Below are 10,811 nucleotides of genomic sequence, written 5' to 3' on the forward strand. Positions count from 1 at the left end.
TTATATTTTAAAGTTCATTTTCTTAAGTCATACTAGATACCTTTCAAGTGCCCAAATAGCCACATATGCCTAGCAGCTACCATATTAGATAGAGGAGATGCAGAAATTTCTATCATCACAGAAAGAAGTGTGCTGGGATAAAGAGTATTGGGAGGCCCCTCCTGTGTATAGTGAGATCATCTAAGCGATGCTAAGCTCTCATTGAGGGGAATGGTCAAGGCAGAGGAACAAGAGGCAAAAACGTCTTAAGAACTTGCTGCTTTCAGGGGAGGGGAGAAATCAGACATCTGTGGATGATAACTAGCCATCTAAGTGTAACAGGGTGGTCCCCAGGAAAAGGGGAGGTTCCAGGTTCTCTGCTCAGCTCCACCCTCCTTTTGGGTGGGGCAGGACAAGAACAATGCTACAGACTGATTGCTGCTTCTTTCTCACACACTGGAAACCTTCAGAAGCTGTTCTTAAGACGGTGTCCTAAAATCTTTGCCACCATATACATGTGGCATAAAAATCAAAAGGGGGGATTTTAACAGGGTGGTCCCCAGGAAAACGGGGAGTTCTAGCTTCCTTGCCCCTCCCAAAAAAGGGGGTGTAGCTGAGCATAGAAGAATCTGAAGAGCAGACTGAAGAGGAAGATAGCAAGATGGAGAGCTAGAAAGAGACCTGAGGGAGGCACATGGAGCAGAGACATGTGATGAATGTGATGAAGCGGCTCTTGTTTCTTGGCCCTGGACTGGGTGAAACAGATGTGGGTGAGAGACCTGTGGGGAGGTAAGCTAAGGTAGAATATATCTTGATTTTTATTTTGCCCCCCTCACTGCCCTGTAACAAAGGGATAAGGAGGTGTGTGAATGAATAGTTTTAACAATGTTTGTGAGCACTAGTTCCTAAATTTTAGTGTGCATCACAATCACCTGGAAGGCTTCTAAAACCACCTTGCTCAATTTCACCCCTAGAGTTATTTGGTCTGGAATAGGTTTGAGATTTTGCATTTCTAACAAGTGCCCAGGTGAGACTGAGTTTGCTAATCTGGGGACTCCACTTTGAGAATCATTGACTTAATAGTTGAAATGAAAGCTCAGCAAGATGGCATCATTAGCCAGAACCTCACAGCCAGCTGGTAGAGAGACAAAAAACCTAGAGGTAAGTTAGTGGGAAGTTTGAGCTGGTTCTCAAACACGGGTCTTGTGTGCATGCACTGGGAGGGGATGGACGGGGGACACTCACAATGAGGAAATTTGACAATGGTTGAAATGCAGGTAAGAAGGCACATATCTTGAATTTAGTCCTCTTGACTTTTTTTTTTTAAGATTTATTTATTTATGCATACAGAGCTGGGGTATAGGCCAGAGGTGCAGGGGCGGTGAGAGGATTCATCAGAGACAGAGTGGGGAGCAGGGCAGGCAAATGGACGAAATACACTGCTGAGGGGAGCAGGGGGCATTCAGGAGAGGTCTGTGTGCCATGTGAGTCACCTCCACGGCAGGGATCAAGCTCATGTTGAAGTAGCTTTAGCTTCTTAGTGCTGTGCTTTATGCTGCTGCCCCACCAGGGAGGGCCCTCTTGACATTTTTTTTTAAATTACATAGAAAATGTTGCTCTTTTCTGTTTAAGCAATATGGGTCGGTTTCAGATACTAGAAAGCATTCCATTGCTTCAGACATGACTGTTTCCCTCTCCCTTCTCCCCTGTCTTTCCTTCCTAGAAGGAGAGAATTATTATTTCATTGCATGCTTGGGAGGAGCACAATGTGATCATGTTTCCCGTGACTCCTAGGGCTTCACATGGTGGTTCTAAGCATACTATTCACTGAAGCCCTTAGAGCCACCCTGTCCAGGCCCTGGCCCCAGGGACCCTGCTTTCATATGTCTGGGTTAGGAGCCATGCATCAATATTTTTAAGAATTCCCAGAAGATTCTACAGTGCATCCAGGGCAAGGACTCCATCGTCCAGAAAACGCTTTCACATCTGCTCTCTCAGTAGGTTGGCAGATGGTAGAAAGTTAATTTAATACAATAGCTCTCCAAGTTGAGCGCATAGCATCACTTAAAGGCTTCTTAAGGCACAGAAGCCTCCACCAGGAACACAAAAGAAAACTGCCAACTGTGTATTCTTGAAAAGATGCAGAAAAGGCAGAGAGGACAAGTGAAAAGAGAGCAGGACTGTGGAAAGCTGGGTTCTGTGGGGGAGAAGCAGCTAGTGACTAATCTATGACATTGGAGTGCCCAAAGAGCTTTTAAAGATAAGGGTATTAAATGCTTCCCTGAAGCTGTTTGTGTTGCTTCAATGGAAAGTCTACTAAATATACACATGCCTTATGAAAAAGGATTTGTGAAAAAAGCAAAGGATTCAGTTTCCTGTTTGGTTCATATGAGCCTGAATGCTAAGGGCTTTGGGATGGGCTGTGGGGCCAGAAAGTGTAATTTCTGTTGAAACTGGAGTTGAGAGAAAGAAGAGACAGGAATATACCAAAGCATGGGGCAGGTTTGCATTTCTACAGGATGTGGGTTGGGGGTGTGCATAAGAGGGATAAGCATTGTTTAGTAATCTTATCTGGATCCCACAGGGTGATCTAGTTTTGATTAACCACAAGTGACCAGTGAGAAAATGGACCAGATAAGAGACACCTTCCTTGTGAAACTCTCGGGTCTCTGGATAGCTCACTCTGTCACCCTGACAATTCTGGGGATATTGGAATGACCTTGACCATCTGGCATGACTGTGGGGCCCCGACATGCCCTCCCTATGAACCATAATTGTCTAAATGACAATGCCTGGAAAAGGATGAAGGATTTGAAAACAGGAACTGGACTCTCTTTCTCCCTGTGATTTGTGGCCTTACTTGGTTCTTTAACCCATGCAGATAGTGATTTAAAATGTGAGTTCTAGGACCAGAATGCTGAGTTTCCTAATCCCAGCTTTACCATATTTAGCTGTGCTAACTTGAGCAAGAAATTTAGTTTCTGCTACAGCCTGGGTCTAGCTGGAAAGGCATAGTACACTCAAAGAACCTAACTGAAGAGTTTAACAAAGGGGTTATTTTCAGATAGTGGGAAGGTTAAGGTAACCGGGAGTGATGTTGAAGCTCCCAGGCACCTTAACAGCAGGGAAACCATTGTGAATTGTTAAGCTTCTGCCTTAAGGGACAAGAGGAAGGAACAGACTTAACCCCACCCTCCACCCCAGAGGACTAAATTGTGGGACAGCCCATTGTACCCCAGGAGTCCTTAGAAGAGGAATGCAGCTACTGTCAAAACTGGCCTAGCAGGGAAGAAGGAGGAGGATAAATGCCAATATATCTCCAAACTTCCCATCTCAAGTCAGTGCCCTTGGGCCTGACTCAATAGGAACAGGGCAAAATGGCCCTGGTGATGCTGTTCCAGAGGCCAGTATATCAGGGACACAAAGCAGGACAGAGACAGAGTCAAAATCAGTTCCACCAGTCCAGCTTCAACCAACATTAGCGTTCGCATCTGAGATGAGGGAGGCTGGCAGCAATGGCGTGGCCCCTGAGGGCCACTGTAGGTATTAAATCATGAGGCAGATTCAGCTCCGAGAGCAGTGTCTGGCCCTGGCCATGCTCAGCTGTGGTCAGCTACTACTGACTTTAGGTGAAAGGGACTAACTGCAGGAAAAGAAGTGGATGAAAAACCTGGCTCCAGGGCTGCTTCCAGGTGGAGAAGGCGCTGTGTTGGAGACTCTGCGGGAGGCTCGTGTCTGGCAACACATGTAGACACCTCCTCACGACTGGTGAGTAATGTGCTGAGTCAGAGGATGAGCAGCTCTCTCATTCCTCAGTCTCTTTTTTAGTCTTGTTGATATTCAATGTGTCAAGCTAGAGGAAGGCTCAGTCTGTCTGGTGGAGGCCACTGGCTTTTTTCTCCAGTCTCCAGACTGGAGAAAACAGTTGCAGAGGTGGAGATAGTCATGTTGGTGTGTTACTGAATGCTGCCCTCAATTTCCCTCAGCCAATACAAGGAAATAGAATTTAGGAAAGGAAAGTAGTTCAATTTAGCGAGCAACTGAGGAGGGCAGCAGACTGGTGTTTGAAAGACCATAGTCCTTTTTGGCAGAAGGCAGGGGTGTTTAATACAGAGTTATGAGGGTGTAGACTGGGAGCAGGCTGGGGTCAGCACGCTTATCCTTGCAACTGTTTGACACCAGCTTGCTCTTTCCATCACCTGGTGGTCAGCAATTCAGAATGTTTTTTTCCCCAATGATGTTCACTCCCTCGGAATATAAGAAAGAAGGCTGTTAAACCTAAGGAGATAGGAATTGTTAGATGAAAGAACATTACGTCTCTGCCATGCCATTCAGACTAGGCCTAAGTTCTCAGTTTCCTGAAACCTTGGGGAGGCAGCCCCCCCACCCCCCCGAAAGTCAGACTACTCAGCCATGACTAATCAAGTGTCAACCCACTATAGGGTGATCATCTCAGCCAATCCAAGTACTGTAGTCCACCGTAAGGTGATCTCCCCCAACCAATCTGAGTACCGTGAGTCAGCATAATGAGACCTCATCACCTCAATGTAAGGTGATGCCCACAGCTAATTCGAGTGCTGACGCCCATCATAAGGTGATCTCTTCAACCAATCTGAGTATTGTAAATCAGCATAATGAAAACTTCAAAACCCTGTATAACGGACACTTGGGGCTCTTGACCATCACCACTGTGTCAGAAGGAGTATAGAGTCCAGGCTCGAGCTTGCCAATAAAAAAAACCCTCATGCCTTTGTATCGGATTGTCTCTCTGATGATTTATGGGATTTAAAATCTGAGCATAACATTAGATAAGGTTGTTAAAAATAAAGGAGATAGGAATGCTTGTCTGGGGGGTTTTCTATCACCACAGAGTCCGGGACTAGCCCAAAGCACGTGTTCAGTTATAACTTTCTGCTGCTCTGTGTTCCTAAGGGACCCTCCCTCACTCCAGCCATGCCAGGCTGGCCCAGAATGTGACATGGCCAATTGCAATGCCTTATTCTCTTGTGCTTGAATTGATTCAGGGGCCAAGTAATGGCAGCTTCCACCTTAAATGTGGAATGATAAATGACATGTGTAAATTATCCCTTGGCCTCATCTGGGCCTAGAGTTTCTGGAAGTTAAAGTGAGCAACTGAAAAAGAAAACCTCAATTTAAGCCCACCAGTCATCAGCCACAGACTTCTTATTTTGCTCCATGGTATAGAAGCCTGTTGGTGACGAGTGCAGGCTTTGGAGATCAGAGGTCTGCTTTTCACTGCTGGCTTGTGACTAAATGTGAAGAAGAGTCTCATAAGTGAGGCTCCTCTTTCCTCCTCTGCAAAATGGGGATAGTTATTGTAACTTGACCAGAACTCAGGGATTGGTAATTATGTAGGAGTTGGAGTAGATAAACAGGAGTGCTGGACTCCCAGGAAGAGAGTAAAATGAGTGTGTATGGAATTACTTAACACAGTACTGGTACCTTGCAGCAAGCACTTAAACATGGTAGCTACTTTGCTTACCTATATTTTTAGAGAACCTAGAAAACATAGGGGCCTCTGGAAGGGCAAAACCCTTTTCTTTCTTTCTTTCTTTTTTTTTTCTTAAAGATTTATGTATTTATTCATACAGAACTGGGGTACAGGCTAGAGATGTGGAAGGTGAGAGGATTCACCAGAGACAAGAGTGGGGAGCAGAACAGGCAGATCATTGAAGTACACTGCTGAGGGGAGCAGTAGGCGGGTCAGGAGAGGTCTACCACGCCATGTGGATCTCCTCCAGGGCAGGCGGGGATCGAACTCATGCGGAAGTGGCTCAAGCTTCTTAGTGCTGTGCTTTAACCTGCTGCGCCACCAGGGAGGGCCGCAAAACCCTTTTCCAGCCACGAAGTATTGTGTGATTTACATGTTAAGGTCAATGAGCTTTCAAGTACTCATCTTCACTCCCAAACTAGTCAAGGCCAGAGCTCAGAGAGCGACCGTAGCTCTGGTGGTCAGGGATGCCCCTGCACATCTCTGGGGGTGCACTTGAAGGACAGGTTGTAGAACAGGTTTGTAGAGTAAGACTCTGCTCTTGAGTGAACAGCCCTCTTGCTATTATTTAGTAACAATGAACAATGAATAATGATTGATTATGTGACAATGGTGGGAGAAGCAGGGACCAGGAGAAACAAAAGACATTCATCTTATGGGGAACAGGACTTCAAAGGGATCAAAGGGTGATCTTTTTTTTTTTTATGTTTGAAAATACTTTTCTAACCACCTTGGATTTTTTTTAATTTTATTTTATTTATTTTATTTTTTATTACAAAGTTTATTTTTACATTATTTTGCACATTTTTTTTTTCCATCTCGATTGTAATCCCCGCGGGTTTCCCATCACCAAATCAAAAGGATGATCATTTTTATGGGAACAGGGGAGGACTTGTTGGCACATGTACAGGGAGAACTTCCCATGCAGGTAGGTGCATGGCATAATTTTTGAGCTATTCCCAGATGTCTCAGACCCTGACACGGTCAGTCAGCAGTTTCCTAGGTGTCTCTGGCCACGTCATTGTCAGGGTTAGGCACCAGCCAAACATGCACAGGGAAGGAGCATTGGCTCCAAGAAGAAGAGGATATTCAGGAGCGATAACCTCATGACTTGTCTGTTACCACCGCTTAACGTAAGCCAGGGCAGAAATTAAGTTCCAGTTTCTTGTCAACATTTTCCACCTGGCTGTTTCTCCCCTCTACCTAGGCCTATAACAACCCATTTTACCCCTCCCTCAGCGTGACTCTAGCATTCCTCAGTTCAGAGCCTCACCCAGAAACTGGCCCTTAATGAAACCTCTCTTCTCTGAGACCATGCATGTGGTTCTTGGTGACCCTGCACTTGTGATGTGTGCCATTGTCTCCAGGCAGTCGTAGGGGAGCGCCTTACCCAAATGGTTTACACACACTGGGACATAGAGAGGTCATGGCACACAAGTGCCTGAGGCCCTAGGTGGAAAGACGCCACACCCAGGAACCGGGAGACTTAAGGTTAGTAGGATTCAGCCAGGGAAGGTTTTGATTGATCAATCATCCCCAATGTAGGATGAAGTCGTTGCCCTGCTGGATTCCAAGGGGAAGCAGGTCAGTGGGAGCTCAGACCTGCACCTGTGGAGCAATGGGCAATGGCCCTGGAGAGACTGGAAGTGCCAGCTCAGCTCTAGAGGGCAGGGTGAGGCGGGGCGGGGACAGGCCTGGCCTCCATCTGGGCCTGTTCTGCTGGGATCTCTCCCCGAGACCCACCCTCTAGCTCTCACTTGGCTTGAAATCTCAAAGCTGCCCCACAGCTGAGCTGTGGCCCAAGAGGAGCTGTGAACATCTGCTGTAAGCCTATCCCTGCTGTATAAATGGAGCGCTTTTCTTTTTAAAAAGTGCCTAGTGTTAAAGAGTGCTGCATTCAGTTGAATTATTCTTAACATGATAGCTGCTATAATAGGAAAAAAGGAAATATAAAAGTGTTCCTACCACTCCTATAATCTGAATATTTCATTTTCAAGTTCCCTTCTGGTCCTTGCTCATATAACTGTATGGTTTTTATGCAGCTGAAACCATAGCAGAAATGCCATTTTAAACTTTTACTTTGTTAATTTAGAAACCACACTTGTAGACTTTTAAATTGCTTATGTTAAGAAAAATTAGTAAGTCTACTGTAGATGCTCCCACCACTTTAAAAAGTTTAAAAAGAAGGCTGTACATTTTCAGGGGTAGGTTATTCACGGATTGACAAGCTTATCACTTTAGAAGTTGCTATTTGTTTCATGGGAAAACTTCATGTAACTCTTTTCTCAGTTTCTTGTTCTTTTCCTGTCCCTGAAATTGGACCTGGAACTTCCTGATGTAAGTAGCAAAGCCTGTGGTCTCCCCATGGCATCAAGCTCTCCCGCCCCTGGAGAGTTGTCGTGTGGCCTCAGCCTGTGCCGCAAGGAGCCGCAAGGAGACCCGGATGCTTTCTGGATCTGGGACCTGCTGGCCAACTGTAGCTGGGCGGTGGCTGCCCAGCAGAGTGTCACCACACAGCCTCAGGCCTGGGGAATGTTGGGCCTCCAGGGAAAGGAGAGGGGACTCTGGGGGTCCAGGCAGGCAGGCAAAGGTCTCCCCTCCCCTTGGGGGAAAGACAGAGTTCCATGAATGGGGCAACTCCCCTGCCTGCTGGCTAAACTGTGCTAAGCTCCTGCATTCATAATAAGGGACAACAAGGTGGATAAAGTGTGTACCCCCAGGTGGTGGCCCATTGCTTCCACGGACCTGAGAGCTTGTTCCCCAGGAGGTGGTTATAGACCCCAAAGCTCAGAGTGGCTGCTTTAGGAGAGGGTAAATATATGTCTGCTTCATCTGAGACTGTCCCAGTTTATGCCTGTCATCCTGGTATACTGATTAAGGTTCTCCTCATTTTTAAAAGCATCAGTGGTATAGTACAAATGACATGGCCACCCTAACTGGAAAATCCCAGAATAGTTCTAGATTGCCCAAGATTGACTGAGAAAACTGTCTCTGTTTGGGTCTGGAATATCAGTGAGCAGGAAGTTCTGAGGCTGTGGCCAACAGGTGGTAGCCACAGTGACACCAGGACATAAAGAGTCCCCACCTGCTGCCCTGGGAACATGGTCTGAGCAGCTGGGGCCTCTGGCATCTGGGCAAGAGTCACAGCTGTGTAGGAGTCTGAGGTGTTGAGCACAGCGGGGAGCAGCATGGAGGAGGGTTGGCACCCATCTAATTCCCATCAATGGAGAGAGAGAAGGGGCTGGTTGAGTTAAGTTGTGAAAGACTCAATGGGGTGTGGGCCACACACCTGAGGGTGGGGCCAATACTGTGACTTTTGCAGGAGCTGGTGTGTTCTCCAGAAACAAGGATATCACTCAAATGAGAAAGCTGGCTATCTCTTCTGAGCCCTGGTGCACCTTCCCGTGGCAATCTGTTCACTCTCTTTCCGGATCAACCCGCCCTTTGCTCCTGCTCACACCCTTCCCTTTGGTTCTCTCTGAATTTTCTGAATCAGAGGCCATGGGGAGTGATCTTGGCCTGAAACAGCAAGAGTGCTGTTTCAGCAGGGAAGCCAGGAAGCTGAGCAGCTGTGTGCACAGCTGGTGTCTGGAAGCCCTTTGGGCAGCGTCTGGCTCTGGCTTTGCTGAGTGTGTACTTTGCAGGAGGCAGCACCTAGAACTTTTTAGTCACATGGAATACTAAGAACAGCATGTAGGTGCTGTTGGCTGGGGTTGGGCTCTGGAAGCCATCTTGTCAGGCACAGCAAGTTTCTCCTGCTTTGCTTCCCACAGCTCGGCATTCCCAAAGCACACACCATCGCCCTACCCACACTCCCAGAATCTGCCCTTTAAAATATCTCCCCAGTAGGTACTTTGACCGTGTTTGCTGACATGGTTTTTGATTTGGGGAAGAGGATGAGGACTCGTGTGGAAGCATCACTTCTGGGGTGTCACAGTCTCCTTGGAAGAGCCCTAATGAAGGGCTCAGAATGATTGACAGCTGATGGAAGCTCACAAAAAGCACTCTTGACATGCAGCAGAAGTCAATGTCTGAGTATAAAAAAATTGGCAATTGGAGACCTTGAAAAACCTTTGCAGATAATACTATAATTTTGTTTCTCAGTTACATATTTAGAAAGACTCTGAAATGGTTGCTAAATGAACCCATCTTTGACATGCTTGATTCCTTTAAGTTGGGTGTCATATAACTGGGTAGCAAATTGATTATTTTAAATTTAAATGGAATTTGTTTTCTATACTGTACAAACCTGCTGAGCTATTGCTTCTGAATATACTCATTTGGGCTTAGACATCTGTGAACAGGGAGGTCTGGTGTACTGCTGAAGATGACAAAGTTTTAGTAAGAATACAGTTCCCTTCATAAAAATAAAGGAATGGAGACAGAAAATTAACACATATAACATCCCCTCCGTGTTCTGTATTTGTACGTGCTATATCCATTTTGGGCTAAGAATGAGGTCACATTTCTTTTGACATTCAAATTACATGGTTGTCAATCATGTCATTTGAAACTCCATCTTTTATCCCAAGACCAGACTTCTTTCCACTTTCACCATTAATGAGCTCGGTCTGGTTAGTCCTCAGGCTCAACTACTATCTCTCTATAATGGGGAGACAATAATATCCATATCATGAGGTTGTTGTTCTGGTTAGATAAAAAAAAAAAAAATACATGTTAGAAACAGCACAGCCACTGCTGCATGGGAAGGGATAATAAGTGTTATAATGGCGCTCAAGCAGTGGGATTTTTCTGTGCTCAGAGAACAAAAACCCAGAGGGTCCAGCTCAGGTCTTCCTCCAAGCACGGGGGTCCTGTAGCTGTTGTTGCTTCTGCTGCCACAAGGTGTCGCTGGTGATGCCAAGGGCCTCCTCCCTCTCCCACCACCACCGTTCTTCAGTGAACAGTGAGCTCAGAGGATAGGCACTAAATCCACAAATGGCGAATGGAGGAGAACCCCTCATTCCCACATCTATATTTAACTATGGTTGTTTCATGACACTCTAGACCTGTGATCAAAATGCCACAGCTCTTTCAGCAGCACCATTCAAAAGAACTTTCTGTGTAACGAAAGAATTCTGTATCTGTGCGGATCAATATGATAACCTCTAGTTCCATGTGGCTATGAGTACTTAATTACTTGTTTTTTATTTCTTTCTTTCAGTTAAGAAATTTCTTTTTTTCCCCTCCACCTTTGAGACAAAACATATAATATTGTGTAAGTTTAAGTTGCAAACAGCTTGATGATTTAATATACATATATATTGCAAAATGATCATTGTAATAAGGTTTATTAATATATCTGTCACCTTACATAATA

The sequence above is a fragment of the Condylura cristata genome, unplaced genomic scaffold (assembly GCF_000260355.1).
Source record: "Condylura cristata isolate star-nosed mole 26May11 unplaced genomic scaffold, ConCri1.0 scaffold00013, whole genome shotgun sequence".
Lineage (NCBI taxonomy): Eukaryota > Metazoa > Chordata > Mammalia > Eulipotyphla > Talpidae > Condylura > Condylura cristata.